This window comes from Anguilla rostrata, chromosome 1 (assembly GCF_018555375.3).
Source record: "Anguilla rostrata isolate EN2019 chromosome 1, ASM1855537v3, whole genome shotgun sequence".
Classification (NCBI taxonomy): domain Eukaryota; kingdom Metazoa; phylum Chordata; class Actinopteri; order Anguilliformes; family Anguillidae; genus Anguilla; species Anguilla rostrata.
Genome location: NC_057933.1, coordinates 83592120 through 83611682, shown reverse-complemented (window position 1 = coordinate 83611682; position 19563 = coordinate 83592120). Strand labels below are relative to the sequence as shown.

The 19563-nt window shown below is 43.1% G+C and overlaps 2 long non-coding RNA genes across 2 annotated transcripts in view; one reads left to right on the top strand and one right to left on the bottom strand.

Annotated features, from left to right (window-relative positions):
- The first annotated feature begins 6 nt into the window (after positions 1 to 6).
- On the top strand, positions 7 to 1118 carry LOC135241589 (uncharacterized). Its single transcript, XR_010326046.1, has 2 exons — positions 7 to 171; positions 648 to 1118. It is a non-coding gene; the product is annotated as an uncharacterized LOC135241589 (long non-coding RNA).
- Positions 1119 to 13616: 12498 nt separating this feature from the next.
- LOC135241633 (uncharacterized) overlaps positions 13617 to 19563 on the bottom strand; it is an 86492-nt gene continuing 80545 nt past the window's right edge. Inside the window, exon 2 of the long non-coding RNA XR_010326060.1 lies at positions 13617 to 15229. This is a non-coding gene — a long non-coding RNA (uncharacterized LOC135241633). The remainder of the gene's footprint in view (positions 15230 to 19563) is intronic.

Sequence of the window (19563 nt, the reverse complement as noted above, 5' to 3'; positions counted from 1 at the left end):
AATGCTGCCAGTAGGCGCAGTGAGCATCTTCTAAGCAACTGAAAGGCCTACATTTTCAGGATTTTTTAACAATAAGTTAATAATGATAGCCGTGCCATACTAATTAAGAATTTTTTATTTATTTGATGCAGTAACCCAAAGTCAAGTGCCAATTCTGGAAAGGGCAGAAATGTAAGTATGTGACACTTGGCTTCCACCTGGTGTACGCCATTGGGATCTAATTCAGTTCCCCGAGTGGCACGACAGATTTAAAGTTTACAGTTTATTAAAATCTTCTCATTTACTGTCTGAAATGAATGCTTGGTGTGGTGATCTAGACCAGGGGGGTTCTCAAAACTTGCAGGCCCCCCTGAAAGGGCCTCTAACTTTTCCAGATTGGTCTAACACCCACAATAGTCTGCAATGCAGGGACTATTTTAAAATGATGTGACTATTTTTGGGATTAAAAAAAAAAAACTTACATGGAAAGGCATAAGATATTTAACCTCATCAGGATTGGCAAGAGGAGACTAAAGCCAGGCTTGACATGGTGCTGTGTACTCTTATTTTAGTATTTTTATTTTCTGATCTCCTTATTCTCTGGACACGGTTACTTAGTTACAAAGGGATGTCATATTAATTTGTTATTTCCTCAAAAACATTTTCAGAATGACAACTGCAATGATTTTGCTGATGCCAACATATATGGAAACTTGTAGCTGATGCCAGCACATTTGATCAAGACACAATGGAAGATGTCACCAGAAAAATTTGCGGTTCCTTTTTCCTTTTCCCCTGGTCTTTCTCAGTTCATTTCATTTGTGCTTCTTTCTTTCTTAATAGTTACATCAATGTGTTTGAAATAACACAGGGAATCTTAGCTTCTGTTTAGCTGATCTGGCATAATCATATATATAACCCATAATTAACACTAGGCTTCCTGGATTTACTTACTCACTTCTAACACTTTCCATTGCTTTAAACAACTTCAAATAATGAACATTTCTGTCATTTCTTGCACTAGATTTTCACGTGACCATATTACCTGTGTTCTTCCAATATACCTATATACAATGTGTACCAATACAACTTCGTACTATGCATTTTTTGTTAATGACAAATAAAGAATTGCCACCTCAGACCGTTCCCTATAGAGTACATTTTGTTATATACACTATTATATCTTATCATCTTATGGCATACCTGCCATATGCCACTTTTCAGGGTTCCCCACAGAAATAACCATAACAGCCACAGACACTCAGCCCTTAAAAACTTTAAATTCTGTACATTCTGACCCCATTTCAACAGACAGATTTCATAAACAACTTCACATGTCCACACAATAAAGCCCCAAACTAAGGGCATTTTGCGTTTTCTCCTTCTTCTCATTCTTATTTTTCCTGCCGCCTATCCCACTAACAACATGTCTCCGCATTGGACATTTTACCGACACCAGCCAAATCTTCACCTACACAACCCAATCAAAAACTCGCATACACACGCAAAATACCCATACCTTTTTACTCTGAAACATTTCCAGTTTAAACAGCTAGCCTGCCTGTGGCCTAGTGGACAAGGTTACAGTCTTGGGAACATGGGGTCGTTGGCTCAAGCCCAGCTAGGAACACATTTCTTTAACCTGCTTTTACCCTCACTGATAATTGTCTACTACTTCTCAATTATTGCTTTTGCACCATATCTACCCGCCGTTCACCGAACGTATACACTGCATTATGACGTACCGACTGCACGTTCAGTTATTAACCGGCTACAATATTGCAAAGCCATATGGATTCAACGGGAGCTCCTCTGTGCTTACTGGCCTGTGTTCTTCTTTAAAACCACGGACAGGTTTGCTAATGATATTTCACGCATTGCATAGCTATGTCACGGTGCTGCACTAACAAAGTCACAGACTGGTAAACCTCCGGTTGAAGGACTGAATCCCGCCTCGTCCTCAGGCAGACAGTTTCCTCTTCTACACGAACGTTTTCTTAAGCTTATATTTGCTTTACCAAAACTCACTCACGGCCACCCATATTTCATGGCGGCAAATATATTCCTTTTATTAAAAAGTTACACCAGTTCACCACTGTGCCATTTCTACTTATATTTCTTCACTTGGCTACCGTACACAACCTTCTTATCAGCAAACACCACGTTTCTACATTCATGTTACCTCACCCTGTTCTCTATCTAGCCACATACAAACAATTACTACGTATGTACGTTCTGCAACTCTGTATTAAAACATTACATTTAAAATCATGACTCACTCATAATTATAACTACTACTGAACATGACAAAAGCACATCAGTGCAATAGGTTACACACGTTACTTAACCCTCCACTTCAATGACTAATGTTTTATACAGACTGTTATATAAACCGTTCGATAAGGAAACAAAGCTCGCTCATGGTCACTTCATTTACTTCGCACTATAGTCTGTGATCATGTCAAACTTCACCTACATGCCCATTCTGCTAAAAACATATTGTTTCAACTACGCAATTTCATCATTTCTCCTAATTTCTCAAACACTGTTGTTATTTTCTCATATGCAAAGCCTGCTGGGACACATGCGTCTGCTCCTATTCTCCACTATCAAGTTTTCCGGGTCTATTCTAGTTTAGCAAAACAGCGAAGAGGATTCCTACTTGCAGATAAGCCTATCAAAATGCCTTATAAACCTTACAAACACTAAAAGTGCTTCTCCGCAATATAACAGACAACGGAGCAGGACAGAAGGGTACACAAGCTGCGACCTAGGGAGCTCTAATTCTACGAGCTTGCTGCTTCTTTTGTCAATCAGCTATTTTATTATAATTTACTATTATTTTATTTTATTTTATCAGCCTTCTTAGCCTTTTACTTTTCACTTTTAATTTTTATGAACCTTTTATTGAAAATCTGACGGCGGTCGTCTTTAAACCTTGGTCATCTTTTACTTTATTTTTTAACCGGACAAAAGCTTATTTCATCGAATATGGTTTTTAAGTTGTTTTTATGAACTATTTCATAGCGGTGGTAATGCTGCTTGGCCTGGCTCGTCTTTAGCCTTGTGGCCCAGCGAACCAACATAATTAAACATGCCCGGTGAGGTCGATCCACTACTTAAAAAAGCGAATAAAGAGATTGCTGACCTGAAAGAGGATATTCGTCGGCTTTCGGATGAGCTACAGAAGAAAAATGTGCTTTTATCCAGCTACATGGACCTTGCTTCCGAACAGTCCAAGCAGATCTCCTCCCTTGGTTTAGCCGTGCAGGACACAGCTCTGTGGGACCCCCCACTTGTCCTCGGCCTTCATCCTGCTCGACACCGAACCATCGGTCGTCCTGGGCTGAGGTGGTGGTCCGCGATCCCAGGGGGGTTACAAATGGGACCGCCTTATCCCCTCGCCTAAACCACTCCACCCGCTATGCGGCCCTATCTGAAGATGCTCCGATCTACCCAACTGACGCTCAGGTACGCCTCAGCTGATGCCCCGGTCCAACCAGCTATGGCTCCTGCGGTCCGTCCCGATCTGGACCCCTCTCCAGAAATGGCGCCTGCCGTCTCTGCAGCTTTCCCACCGCTGGTGGCTGGCAGCGTTCGGTTGGGTCACCGCTCCACTGTGTCGCCACTTCAACGGCCCCCATCCCAGGAAACGACCTCCGCCTCCCGGCGTAGGATCCTAAAGGAGGCTGTGCTCAGACGCTCTGGAAGTCTCCCGTACCCTATGCCGGTAGGGAATCCTACTCTCAGGTCTGATGTTGCCGCCTCGCCACTACACTCGCCTTCCCGGTCACAGATTCCTCGTCCCCTTTTTTCCCCGACCACTCTAATAGTGGGGGATTCCATAATCAGAAACATCAGTTTCTTCAACGTAGCCACGCACTGCTTCCCTGGAGCCACGGTCCCGGTCATCCTGGGAAAGCTCCCGGGGCTACTGCACTCACTCCCGTCCTCTATTAAGCGAGTGATAGTGCATGTGGGAACAAACGATACAGCTCGTCAGGAGTCTGAGCTGACCAAGAAGGATTTTAGCGAACTTTTAAACTTATTAAACAGCTGTGGAAAGTCTGTTTTTATCTCCGGTCCCCTCCCTACGCTGGCCCGTGGATCAGCGCGCTTCAGCCGAATCCTCAGCCTCAACACTTTGCTCCTCTCCGCTTGCAGAACGAACAATATAGGTTGACAATTGACAGTTTTAATTTGTTTTGGAACCGCTTTTCCTTTTATAGGTCAGACGGAGTCCACCCAAACAGGCAGGGTAGCCGAATGCTAGTGGCTAACTTGCAGCACGCTGTACAGTCCTCTCCACGTGACTGACTGTTTACCTCTCCTACACACACCCCCGAACTCCCCTCTTCTTCTCAGGTTTTACCCCAGGTCACTGTTTCCAGTACTACCACCCCCTATCTGTTAGGAGTGCAATTTTTTCCTTCGTCCTCAGTGGCCTTTCCTTCTCCTCCGGTCTGTACCACTGGCTCTCCTTACTCTCGTATCCTTAAACTTAATGTTCAACAGTATATCTCTCCTCCCATCATCCCTACCCGAATCTCTGTTAGATATCCCACTCATTATCCAATCCGTACTGTTACTGTTTCCAATTTAATTACAATTCCCCTTCAGCCTCCTATCACCAGCTCTGTTCCCATTCTATTTAATCCAACTACCTTTAGAAACAGAAAAGGATTAGTAATTATTCACTTAAATATTAGAAGTTTACTTCAGAAATTAGATCATGTAAATATACTAGTCATGCAGACTGACCTGGATATACTGGTTTTAAGTGAAACTTGGCTTAAAAATAGCATCAGTGACTCAGATGTAGCTCTAATGGGTTACAACTTATACAGAGTGGATAGAACTGGTAGGGGAGGAGGGGTGAGTATATATGTTAAAACAGGTTTCTCTGTAACAATCTTAAAAGCTGTCACAATTCCAAGAAATTTTGAATTCCTTGCACTGAAGGTTCAGCTGGGGCCTAACTCAGTAATTGTGGTTGGGGTCTATAGACCCACATCTGCTGAGTTAGGCTCCATTGATGCAATAGCGGATCTACTGTCCCATTATTCCGATGCTGAATTGATTGTTATGGGTGATTTTAACTTGAACTGGCTGAATGATACTTCCAATCATTTCAAGGAGGTTAGTGCTGGCCTTAACTTATTCCAACTAATAACAGAACCCACTAGGCCAAATCTGAAAGACAGCTCAAAACCTTGAACGAGCAGTTCTTAAACAATTAACCTCTTTTCTCCATCAGAACAACCTGCTAGACCCTCACCAGTCTGGCTTCCGATCCGGGCACTCAACAGAGACTGCACTCCTAGCTGTGACGGAGGCACTTGCCACTGCAAGAGCCTCACGCCTTTCCTCTGTCCTGATCCTTCTTGACCTGTCTGCAGCTTTTTACACGGTCAACCATAAAATACTCCTCTCCACCTTGGCTGGGATGGGAATTGCCGGGACTGCCCTGTCTTGGTTCGCTTCCTATCTTGCAGATAGGACCTACCAGGTCACCTGGAAGGGGTCTGCCTCTGCCTCTCATCCACTTGTTACGGGAGTGCCGCAGGGATCTGTACTGGGTCCTCTGCTGTTCTCCTTATACACCAGATCTCTTGGTTCAGTCATTAATTCACATGGTTTTTCCTATCATTGTTATGCAGATGACAACTCTTCTTTTCTTTCCCCCCCTCAGCCACACAGATCAATGTTAAGATCTCTTCCTGCCTGGCTGACATCTCCACCTGGATGGCCAGCCACCATCTGAAGCACAACCTCAACAAAACTGAGCTGCTCTTCTTCCCGTACAAGACCTCCTTGCTTCGTGAACTCTCAATCACGGTTGATGGCACCACAGTGACTGCCTCTCACTCTGCCAAGAGCTTGGGGGTGGTCCTGGATGACCAACTGGACCTCAAGGAGCACATCAAGGCCACATCACGGTCCTGCAGATTCCTCCTATACAACAACAGGAGGATTCGACCATACCTGACGACGCACTCCACCCAGCTGCTCGTCCAGGCTACGGTGACCTCTCGCCTTGATTACTGCAACTCTCTCCTTGCAAACCTGCCAGCTTGTGCCATACAGCCACTACAGATGATTCAGAATGCCGCTGCCCGACTCATCTACAACCTCCCCAAATTCTCCCACGTCACTCCTCTGCTGCGATCACTTCACTGGCTACCGGTCGCTGCCAGGATCTGATTCAAAGCCCTGACCCTTGCCTACACTGCCGCCAACAGGACAGCCCCCATCTACTTGCAGGACATGACTCAATTCTATGTGCCTGCTCGACCACTCCGCTCTGCGGCAGCAGGGCGTCTTGCAACCCCTCCCACCCGCCCAAAGGGATCACAGAGCTTCTCCACCCTAGCTCCCCATTGATGGAACGAACTCCCCGTCCCTTTCCGAACCTCCCCCTCACTATCCATCTTCCGCCGTGGCCTGAAGACTCATCTCTTCAGACTATACCTAGAATAACCACCACCACGCTGTATATATAAATTTAAAAAAATAAAAATAAAAAAAAAACCTTTTTTTCCTGTCACTTGTTACATGTTGCCCCATCCCTGCACTTCTTGGTAAATTGTATTTTTAATAATACTGTAGCTTATTCTTCTGCCTAGTTTGGCTTTGCAGATGTTAGACCAGGATATTGTTCATTGTTCTCGGCTAGAAATAGCTGTACAAAATAAGTAATTGTACCTTACTGAACCCGTGTTCAGCAGTTGTCTACGATCATGAAAATGCACTTTTTGTACGTCGCTTTGGATAAAAGCGTCTGCCAAATGAATGTAATGTAATGTAAAAATCTACCCTAATTGACCTTATTTTTTCTAATAGGGTTGATAAAAACACTGCCTGTGGTGTCTTTGAGCTTGGAATCAATGATCATTGCCCTGTTGGCTGCATTAGAAGTACTCGGCTAATGAAAACAAAATCTCACAAGGTTATAAGGAGAAATCTAAGACATTTTAATGAGCAAGCCTTTTTATCTGACGTTTCCCATAGTAATATACAATACACATCTGAGATTACTGATGTCGACTTGGCTCTGGATTTCTTCACAAAGACTCTTCTTTCTGTCATTGACAGACATGCTCCACTGAAAAAACTTAGGATTAAAGAGAGTCACCCCCTGGTTTTCACCTGAGCTAGCAGCTTTACTCAAAGAAAGGAATAGAGCCTGGTCTCTTGCCAGACACTCCGGTGACCCTTCACATTGGGCAGCTTTCAGGCAAATCAGGAATAGATTCACATCTTCGGTAAGCGTAGCCAAATCCAAATATTACCTAGATCTAATTACCTGCTCCTATGCTAACCCGGCTAAATTCTGGAAGGCAGTGAACTCCATCAAAAACAGACCCGCTACTTCCCTACCTTCACACATTGATTCTGGTGACTGTTTGATCTCTGATCTTAATGAGGTTTGCCTAGCTTTCAACAAGCACTTTGCTGAGGCTGGGCATTTATTCGAAAAGGAATATACAGCACCCCCTCTTATTAGTGATGATTGTGTATATACTATGAACCAGGCCTTTCAGTTTTCCTTTCAGCCCTTCTCTGCTAGTGTTGTTTTTGAGACCTTGCAAACCATTGATCCCAGGAGCGCTACTGGAGAGGATAAATTAGATCCCTTTTTTCTAAAAATGGCTGCTCCATTCATTGCAGAGCAGTTATCACACATATTCAATCTTTCTATTTCAACAGGCATATTCCCTAGTATCTGGAAATTGGCACATGTATTTCCACTGCACAAAGGAGGTGATAGAAATAATCTAAACAATTATAGACCAATCTCCAAATTACCATGCCTAGCTAAAATTCTGGAATCTCTGGCAAATAATCAACTCAAAGTATTTCTTTCTAGTCATTCAGTTCTAAGCCCACATCAATCCGGATTTAGAGCCAAGTATAGCACTATCTCAGCTGTTACGCTAGTTACAAACAATATTATGTCTGCTCTAGACAGTAAGAAACACTGTGCTGCCCTTTTTGTAGATCTGTCTAAAGCCTTCGACACAGTCGATCACACTTTGCTTTTACAGAAGCTGTGCAGCATTGGTTTAGATGGTAAAGCTTGTGATTGGTTTCATAATTATTTGTATGGGAGATTTCAGTGTGTGAAGTCTAGGAGCACCCAGTCTGGGTTCCTGCCTGTGTCGAAGGGGGTTCCGCAGGGATCAGTTCTGGGCCCTATCCTTTTCACCATTTACATTAATAATATTGTTTCCTCACTAAGTGATTGTCAAGTCCATCTATACGCAGACGATACTATTGTACATTGTATTGCTGATTCTGCTCAGCTTGCCATTGAGAAACTGCAGGTTGCTTTTAATGCCCTTCAGGAGGCTCTTGTTAAGCTTAAGCTGGTTCTTAATGCAAGCAAAACAAAATTCATGTTGTTTACTAGGGCCAGAAGCACTGATTATGATAGTATATTTATATCCACTGCAAATAGTTCTAAAATTGAGAGAGTTTCTGAATATAAATATCTTGGCATCTGGCTTGATGAGAAATTCTCATTTAAATTCCATATAGATAATATTGTCAGCAAACTGAGACAAAAATTGGCTTCCTTTATAGAAACAGATCTTGCTTCCCTATGATCAGTAGAAAAAGAATTGTTGAAGCAGTTTTCCTTTCAGTATTAGACTATGGTGACATTATTTATAGGATTGCTGCTCCTTCTTCCCTTAAGCGCTTGGACACAGTCTATCACTCTGCCCTCAGATTTATCACTGGCGATAGTTATGGTACCCACCACTGTGTCCTCTATGCCAAGGTGGGTCTGTCTTCTCTGGCAGTGAGGCGTGATAAACACTGGTTTTTGTTTATCTTTAAGGCCATTGTCAGAATGCTTCCACCTTATATTACAAGGTTGTTAGAGTGGCGCTCTGGACCCTATCAAACCCGATCAAATGGCTTGCTCATGCTTAAGGTCCCTCGGGCTCGATCAGAAATTGGGAAGTCAGCATTCCATTTTAGTGCCCCATCCTCCTGGAATGAGCTCCAACAATTGCTGAAAATCAGCTCTCTACCAACTTATGGGCAGTTTAGATCGCTGGTTTTGAACATTCCTGTCTCTGAGTGTATCTGTTTTTGATCTTATCTGTGCTGATTTTATTTATTTTATTATTTTATTGGATGGCCGTGAGTACATACACTGGCCATATTTCACCTGCGTTTCTCATGCGTTCACGCTTACGCCACCGCACCCTTTGTCACAGCCACTGTTTTACATATATAGCAAACCGTAACTGCTAAACAGTACACACTCACCAGACTGTACAACTTCACACAAGGATAGCCATAATCCACAACCGTTTCTTACAGGGTCACTTTCTCTCACGCATTTCTCACTCTCATAATAAAACGCTTTGCAAAAAGAAATGATAGCTCATAAAAAACACGTTTTCAACATACAAAAATGCCAAGTTACTCACACTGTGAACTCTCTCAGCCAATGCGGGGTTGAGTGACGGAAGTCCAGAAGAACCAGAGCAGGGAGACTGAGGTAGTGATTAACAAAAAGTTCTTTAATGGTGGTAACGAGTGGGGGTAAAGGTAGGGGGAGCCAAAAACAACTAAAACGTCTTCCCGGTCGGGGTATCGGTGCTCCACTCCAGGTATTCACACGGTCCCCTTCTGGAGAGAAATAAGAAGCACATCGGTTAGGGGGGCGGGGCTTGGTCAGTCCGGTCCGGGTCCGGCTCCTTCTTCCAGGTGCCGACTGGTGCTCCTCCCGTCTGCGAGGGGGTGTAGGGGTGAAGGTCTCCCTCCCCGGTGCGGTCGCGCTCCAATCTTCTCCCCGCTTCAGCCCTGAGCGGTCCCTGTCGTCGCCCCCGGTCACACGGTCCCCTGGACTCACGGTTGCTCTTTACACAAACAATTTGCAAGTGGTCACACCTATTCCTCTACGCGAGGAGAGAGTGGCCCACGGCCGCTTACGGTCTCTGATCCAGGTGCAGAAAGTCGCCTGGTGTAGCTCCGAAGACATCCCCAGCAGCTCTCTCTTCCTGTGGTTGTGCTGGTCTATTAAAGCCTGTCTGCTCGTCAGCGCAAGCAGCTTCAGGTGGGCGCCAGCAGCCAATCTACCAAGCAGCTGCAGGTGTGCAGCAGAGTGGAAAATTCCCCTTACCTTCCCTCTGCTGCAGCCCTGTCCATGGTGCTGCCTGGTGTCACCTTAGGTGTTCCGTCTGGTGCTGTCCAGGGTCCTGAACGTCTCCAGGCTGTGGTTTGGGAAGTAGCGCCCACTCACGACTTTTCCCAGAAGCCACCGGTGTCGATGGGCTCGGCCGTCTTGGTGGTCTCGTGGGGAGCACCGATCAGGGATCGGGGCGCCACAACACATACAAGACATACACCGTCTATAACTAATTCATTCAGACTGCCAAAATCCAGGCCTGCCATTAAAAGTATTGTTATCCAAATGACGCCAAGTTACGGTACTACAAACAATATAGGTTATCTTGCCTCACCGAAATTAAATAAGATGTATTCCAAAGCAATGCTACCCAATATTTCCTCAATTCTTTCAAGTCACTTGGCCCTGTGTGTATAAGCATGCAGTACATGGACAGGCCAAACATATGTGTTTTCTCAAAGTAAAGATTGATTGGGTCGTGTAGGTGAAGATTTGGCTGATGTCGGTAAAATGTCCAATGGGGAGACATGTTGTTAGTGGGATAGGCGGTAGGAAAAATAAGAATGAGAAGGAGAAAACGCAAAATCCCCTTAGTTTGGGGCTTTATTGTGTGGACATGTGAAGTTGTTTATGAAATCTGGTGAAATCAGGCGCATCAACTGTCTTAACGACTACTTGTATTTTTATTTTTCCATAGATTGCGTTGTTGCCGTTCTCGTTGTTAGTGTTAATCAGTTTAACCATCAGGGTCCAAGTTGAACTATGCGGTTGTTCCCTGTACTTCTCTCTAGGGGTTTCGTCATACTTGTTCCTGGTTATGGTTATACACTTTGTTGTACGTCGCTCTGGATAAGAGCGTCTGCCAAATGCCTGTAATGTAATGTAAAAATCGGTCTGTTGAAATAGGGTCAGAATGTACAGAATTTAATGTTTTTAAGGGCTGAGTGTCTGTGGCTGTTATGGTTATTTCTGTGGGGAACCCTGAAAAGTGCCAAACTCTCGGTGCTGTATAGGTATGGGGCATGCCCCCACCAAGGCGTAACTTGGCGGGATGGCATACCTGCCATCCCAATATGTTTCCAAAAAAATAAATACTCAAGTAAAGTACAGATACTCGAAAAATGTACTTAAGTACAGTACTCAAGTAAATGTACTTTGTTACTGTCCACCCCTGGTCAGAACCCAAAGGTCCAGAGCCTGCCTTTGCAAAGATTAGTTCAATGCAGTGCAATCATGCTCATCAAAAACAGCAGATGGCCCAAATCTTTATCAATCTCTTGTTTTGCATATGGGGACGAGCATGCAAATTTATATTGTCTATGAATTTTCTTTTTAAGGAAATATGTTTTCTCTATATTTGCCTTTTATCTTAAGCAGTACTAGTGGTATTCCACTTTGTGATTATGTGCTTATATGGGCTATATTTTAACGATCTAAGCACACGGTCTAAAGCGCATGGCGCAAGTGCATTTAGGGCGTGTCCAAATCCATCCAATTTTACTAGTTTAACGGCGGATAATCTGAGCGCAAAGTAAGGCGCATGGTTCAAAGCGGTTATACTTGGTCTCTTAATTAATCATAGGTGTGTTTTGGGGGTAACATGAAAGACCAATCAGAGTGTCATCTCCCATTCCCTTTAAAAGCCAGGTGCGCTTGCACCTTGGCGGATTGCTATTAGAGCCCGACTGATGCCAGATTTTTGGGTCCGATGCCGATCCCGATTTTGGAGAGTCCTAGCCCACCGATTACCAATGTTTTGACCGGTATTTTGGTAAAAAATGCAACATTTTCAAATCAATTTGAAAAACTTAGATTTTATTAAAGTTTCTATATTCAAGAACATTTAATTTAAGCAAACAAATAAAAATAAAAATAAAAATACACACAAAGAACTTTAGATAAAAAAATGTAAATGATATTAAATTAAATATATATATATATATATATATATTAACACCATCTTTAAGTGTGTGAAATCAAAATAACTCCACACCTTGCTTTTACTCCTTTCTTTTCCAGCCATCTATAAAATTTTTTTAAAAAAATCAGTTTTCCAGTTTCAAACATGTACTTTTATAAATATTATTGTTGTAGTTATTAATTTATTATTTCTTAGCATCTATTCTCAGTAAATTAATTATATTTTCTCATTTTATTCCTACTACATGATCTCAAAGAGTAAGACTATCTAGCGAGCTTCCCTGTCCATAAGAATTCGGTGGTGAAAATAACTATACAATACGCTCTGACGCGTGACTAGATGACAGACTCGCTCGCAATAACGCATTAGCTCATTATTTCTTATTATATATTCTCAATAAGTTAAATTAATTATATTTTCTTATTTTATTTCTACTACATCCTCAAAGAGTAAGACATTATCTGGTGGAGCTAATGAGTGAATCAAGTGTAACGTTAGATGAAATTTAATTGACTGGATGAAATACGTGAAAAAAACTACAATGCGCTTTCGTGCAGGTTACCCGCGCTAACTGTTGGTTGATTCACTTCTCCAACAGCAATCCTTCTCTCATGTTATCACGACAAAGCTTGATCCACGTTAGAAGTGTTTTATCAGCGTTTTTACCGTCTGGTTAGCTTGCTACGATGACGCGTGACTAGACACACTCGCTTGCAATAACGCGTTGGCTATCGACACAGCATCATATAGTAGCTAATATATCAGATAAAAAAAACAAACGTGTGATGCATTCAATCACCATTTTATTTTGGCTGGTTATTCATTTGAGAATACAGCGATGTCCTCTGGAAATGTAGATCCTACGCTGCTTATGTGCTCACTGCCACTTCATAAAGGCTTGCTAGCCAGCTAGCTTGCTAAAGTGAACCAAATATGTTAGCTAGCTCGCTCGCTTGATAATGAGGATTGACAAACACAGTGGTCGTATAAAATTAAAAACAATTAAAAACTTTCACTAAATATACATACCTTTATTGCGGCAATCGAATCTATGCAGACAAGTCTTGCAGTGGAGAATACTGGATGAGGCACGAGTGACAAACGTCTTATTACAAAAGTAGCGTCAGCTCCTGCAGTTCACACTTGTATTAGAGCTCCCTCTACTGGATAATTCTAGTAAATAGCAATTACAACGTTCGAACAGGCAAGTACAGATAAATAATCATTGTTTTTTTGTTTATTATACTTATTAAAAAATCGGGGCACATCAGCGGCATAACTGCCGGTCCCTATGTCGTCAAAAAAGTCAAATAATGGCCGATATGTCGGCCATACCGATAGATCGGTCGGATTCTAGTGTAGACTACTTTTTATGAGCCCCCTCCCAAAAAACATTGTAGATTTTGCCCCTGTTAAAATGTAAAGTTAGTATAGCTGTTACGACCCCATGGGTCTAGGGGTGCATGGGGTATGTAACTGGATGTTAAGAATGCCGGGAGATGTTAATGCTGTATAAATGACGGTAAAAAAATAAAATAATAATAAATCAAACACAGACAAAAGCAGCAACTCAATGCATGAGTGTTTTACTGTATGAACAAAAAAAGGTGCAACAAACTACTACAGGACACACAAAACAACCCAGACACACACTACCAGGGTCAAAGGACGCTGGATGTTGCCAAAAGAACAGAAAAACAAGCTAGCTAAACCAGAGAGTAATTTAATCTAGTGTATCAAGTACACAAACAAAAGCCTATTTACTCTAACTAGCAGACTGAAAAACAAATTGGTTGGCAATCACCCCTAAGTACTAGTGGATCTATACATAACATAGCCTACGGGCATATGTACAGGAGCCCCCAGTCTTACCTGTCCCAAGCCTTGGAAGTGTACACAAAAACAAGACAAGTTCAAATGAATGATTAACATATAGAGTCAAATACCAACACAACACAGAGCAGAAAGTCAGCCATCCATCATGGCAAACAGTCAAGGCTTATATAGCAGTGGTGGCGAATTCTGATTGGTTGATCCAGAATTGACACAGAGGGCGGGGATTGGTGAAGGCGGGACTTGGTGGATGGTGATTGACAGGCGGCGCAGCCAACGAAGATGATGGCAGGTGAAGGCAGGGAAGTCCACACAAAAAAAAACACATGGCACGTAACACTTTCCCCCTCAAGAACTAACTTAACACATTTATTTATTTATTTTTTTAAAGTTAGTTCACACACATGGTAATACACCATTCCATTTGAAAATATGCAAAATATCCAAAGTGCATAATTACCCTTTCTTTTAAAACAGGCGTACACACATTGTGCCAATTCCCCCTTACATATACACAATTCAACACCTGACATGATATATTTATTTATTTTTAAAGCCAAGATACAGTTGTGTTACCACACTATTACACACAAAATGTATTCAAAATGCTTTAGTTATCCAAAACTACGAGACAACGTATCAGCCAGTACATTGTCAGTTCCTTATATATGGTGAATATCAAAATTATATGGTTGTAGAATCAGCGCCCAATGTATAAGGCGCTGGTTCTGATTGTACATTCGTGACAAAAACACTAATGGATTATGGTCTGTAAAGACCTCGACAGGGGTAGAACTTGAGCCAATGTACACCTCGAAGAACTGCAAGGCTAATAACAGCGCAAGTACTTCCTTTTCGATGGTGCTATAATTTAGTTGGTGTTTATTAAATTTTCGCGAGAAGAAACTGACGGGGTGATCAATTCCATCTAGATCTTCTTGCAGCAGTACTGCACCAGCTCCTAGAGCTCTTGCATCAACCACTAACTTAAACGGTTGCGCAAAGTCTGGAGCTGCGAGTACAGGCGTACTGCATAGCAAAAGCTTAACAGCCTCAAAAGCATTTTGGCAGTCTGAGGTCCACATAAAAGGTTTCCTAATACTAAGCGCACTCGTTAAGGGTGCCACAACAACAAGAAGTTCCTACGAAAACTCCGATAATATCCCGCCATCTCGAGGAAACGGCGTAACTCACGCCTACTAGTAGGCGCAGGGAAACCAGCAATGGCAGCAACCTTTGCTTCCAATGGCCGAACTTGGCCATGACCCACTTGCTTTCCCAGGTACGTTACTGTCGCTTTGCCAAACTCACACTTGGCGAGATTCAGGGTTAGCGTTGCTTTGGCCAACCTCTCAAACACACAGCGGAGCACAGAACCATGGTCGGCCCAATTATCTGACCTAATCACCAAGTCATCTAAATAGGCATAACAATCCGAAATACCCATAAGTACCATATTCACTAGCCGCTGAAACGTGGCCGGAGCATTTTGAAGGCCGAAGGCTAAAACATTATATTAGAGGAAGTTGTCGGGGGTAACAAACGCTGAAATCTCAGACGTGCGAGGAGTCAATGGCACTTGTCAATACCCCTTCAACAAATCTTAGTGACAAACTTAGCGGCACCAATGTTATCGATGCATTCCTCCATTCTCGGTAGGGGGTAGGAGTCTGGCACCGTAACCGCATTGACTTTTGAATGTTTGAATGTTTTGGTACGTAATATGCTGTCCCAGCACGAATGCTTAGCATTTTATAAAATATGCTAAATTTTATACTAAAGCAAGAAAAGAACAGAAGAGCACATGTTATAATTCCAAGACGTTGGCAGGCTATAACCAAAACTAGGCTACTGCGTCGCATAACATACAAGTTTGATATGAAGTTATTATGAAAATAAATTGGTTTGTGGCTGCAGATTTTTAAACATGGCGGTTAGAAATAAAACACTGCAAGTAGTCGACCAATCAGAAATTTTCAGCGCTTGCGCCCCACCCCAAAGGTTCCGGTACTTTGGGAAAGTTTCGTAGGTGACTTAGGCGCATTAACTGTCTTAACTACTGCTTGTATTTTTTCCATAGACTGCGTTGTTGCCATTCTCGTTGTTAGTGTTAATCAGTTTAACCTTCAGGGTCCAAGTTGAACTATGCGGTTGTTCCCTGCACTTGGACCGGTACTTCTCTCTAGGGGTTTCGTCATACTTGTACCTGGTTATGGTTATACACTTTGTTGTACGTCGCTCTGGATAAGATGCCTGTAATGTAATGTAATGTAATGACTTTTCGAAAGTCGGTGCAGAAACGTGATGTTCCATCAGGTTTCGGTACAAGAATACAAGGCGAGCTCCATGGACTAGCACTGGGCTTAGCCAAGTTATTTTCTAACAGGTATTGTACTTCCCACCTCATAGCCTCACGTTTTGCACTATTAACCCGATATGGGTGTTGTCTAATAGGGGCGGCACCGTTCACATCAATATCATGATGTGTTACGGTAGTCTGAGAGGGGGTATCACCAAAAAGATTTGGAAACTCATATTACATTACATTACAGGCATTTAGCAGACGCTCTTATCCAGAGCGACGTACAACAAGTGCATCAGTTCAAGGTGCAAAGGTGCAGAAAAACACACTAGAGTGAAGTAAAGATCGTAGTGCCAGAAGTGACCACGTAGATCAGGACTCCAACCCTGTAGGGTAACCTGTTCAGCAAATAAACAAAACAATCCTGCCAAGTACAAAACTAACGAGATCGCATTAGCCTAACTAGGTACATTGAGCTAAACTAGAGGCTAGGGAGGGGTGGGGAGAGGTGCAGCCTGAAGAGATGAGTCTTTCGTCTGCGCTTGAAGGTAGTCAGATTCTCTGCTGTTCTGACTGCCACGGGAAGGTCATTCCACCAGCGAGGGGCCAGGACAGACAGCAGACGCGAACGGGAAGTGGATGAGCTGCAGGGGTCTGATGGCGGATGCTGGCAGACCAGCCAGCAGCGAGTTGCAGTAGTCCAGGCAGGACAGGACCATCGCTTGAACCAGGAGCTGGGTTGCGTAGGTGGTGAGGAAGGGACGGATTCTCCGGATGTTGTACAGGAAGAACCTGCATGTTCACCGCCGCAATGTTCTGGGAGAGGGACAGTCTGTTGTCCATCACCACTCCAAGGTTTTTGGCAGTGGGTGATGACACCACGGTGTCCCCTAGGGAAATAGATAAGTCAAGGAGGTTAGAGGGGTTCCGTTGTCGAGGGGGGCCACGTCGCTGGAAGCGCCGTCTAAGGGGGAGAGCACAGACTGGAATGGGGAACTGGCTCATAAACTAGGAGGGACGCTAGCGTCGCTCCGAGTGTACCTAATTAGCAACTGAAAACCTGAGTCGCTGATTACACAGGTTCACAGTCTGTAATAGTGCAATAATCACAATCTATAAATTCTAAGAATCAAAAGTGGTAGATAGAAACCTAACACAACCTAAAAACAAAGAACAGTTACCACACAGGGAAAAGTTTAAATCTAACGCAGTATGTAATTAGCAAATGAACGCAGATACTTATTCAACTCTAGCAGGACGGATTTCGGCAGTTCTATGCACCTGGACGAATTATACACTTACTAGTTCACCAAGTACTTGAATTGGACAGAGCGGGCCTGGTGGAACAACCTGATTAGGTTTTCCCGTGACCTGACAAATGTGACAAGACCGACAGTGTTTTACAACAGCACTTCTAAGTCCTGGCCAAAAGAAATGCTTTAACATGCGATTATACGTCTTGGTAATTCCCAAATGACCAGACTATGGTTTCTCATGTGCCAACGCTAATACCTGCGGTCGATACACGCCAGGTACTACAATTTGAAAAACCACAGCCCATTCGGCTCCCTTAAGCCGCGTTTCCACCGCAGGAACTTTACCCCGGAACTAGGAACCTTTTGAGGAACTCAGTGCGTTTCCACCGCAGGAACTAGGGTCTAAATTTAGTTCCGGGGGCTTTATTTTACCCCCCAAAAAGTTCCTGCTCGGGGGGTAGTACTTTCCGAAAGTACAGGAACCTTTTGGGTGGAGCTTGCAGCGCTGAACATTTCTGATTGGTCGAGTACTCGCAGCATTTTTTTGTGTTTATTTTCAGCCGCCATGTTTAAAAATATGTAGCCGCAAACCAATTTATTTTCATAATAACTTCAAATCAAACTTGTATGTTATGCGGCGCAGTAGCCTAGTTTTGGTTATAGCCTGCCAACGTCTTGGAATTATAACGTGTGCTCTTCTTTTTTTATAAAAAGCATTCGTGCTGGGACAGCATATTACGTACCAAAACATTCAAACGGATTAATTCGGTTGCTGAATATTTTCTTCCGGATTTTCTTTGTTAGCCCGTTGTAATTGACTCAAAACGTTTGATACAGTTATGTGAGGTATGCGGTAGTTCTGCGTAATTCACATTGGTGATACAGTAAAAGCAAACTGGAAATCACCTTCCGCACTTTTTGTCAGGGTAAAATAACAGGTTAATTCTAGTAATCGTCCCTTTAGCTTTTTCAGACTGCCGTAATTTTACTCTGCCATTTTTCAATTCCACAAAAAGACCAGGAAGACTATGGACTAATTTATGGTGCATGGTTCGCATCTGGAGGGCACACTTGGCTGCTCGGCTAGCAGTAACTTCGAAGGAAAGCAAACAGTGGCTGTAGGCTACCACTACTAATTTAAATTTTCACGCAAGTCCGAGTTTTCGTTCTATTCTTGTCATTTTGCGATTAGCCTATATGGAATTGACGATGAGAAAGTAATCAAACAGCAAATTGTTTACAACGTGTGCATGTTTTTTGCTGTTGTTGCCAGTTATATATATAAATGTGAATGCATTCTGTCGCTTCGGATGTCAAGACATAAAAGCGAATGTTCGCATAAAAACATAATGAACGTGTTTGAGAGGATATATAAAACAGTTACAATCTGACTATTGTGACCTGTTATATCCTATTTATTGCATAACAACGGTCCAAGTTCAACTACCAACGACAGTTTTGCTTGACAACGGTAAAATATGCCCAAACGGCTGCATAAGAATATTTCAATTCCAGGTGATTAAATCGATAAAAAAAATAAATACAAAAGTAACCATATATAATCATTGTTGGTAACCCGTTGTATATAAGTGGAATAAACCCCTCCGGGCTGTCCCGGTTATTAGAAAATACTGTAGGCTACTTCGGTGGTAGTATGGGGTTACAGAAGAAATCATAGGACAGATGGACCGACGACCACGTCACTTTTTCATACGTCAGTGGGCTAATTTGCCTAATCTTCACGGGACTTTAGACCGCGGTGGAAACGTAGACAACCGTGGGCTGAAGGAACCTTTCAGTTCCTTGAAAAGTAGTTCCTGGGACTAAAGGTTCCGGGTACTTTTGGTGGAAACGCGGCTTTTGATTGAGCTCGAGTGAGTGCACGCAAGCAGGGAAGACACCAGGAAGTGATCTAGACACGTCAGAGATGGGACAGGGTACGGGTTTATTTAGAACTTCGAGTACTGGACGCACTTTACCTCCGGCAATATCATTTCCCATAATGAAGTCAACGCCTGGTACAGGCAAAGCGGACCGTACAGCCACATTAGAATAACCCGTGACTAAATCAGTCTGAACATGTACTTTGTGTAAGGGAACAGTAACAAAGGCCATATCAATTCCC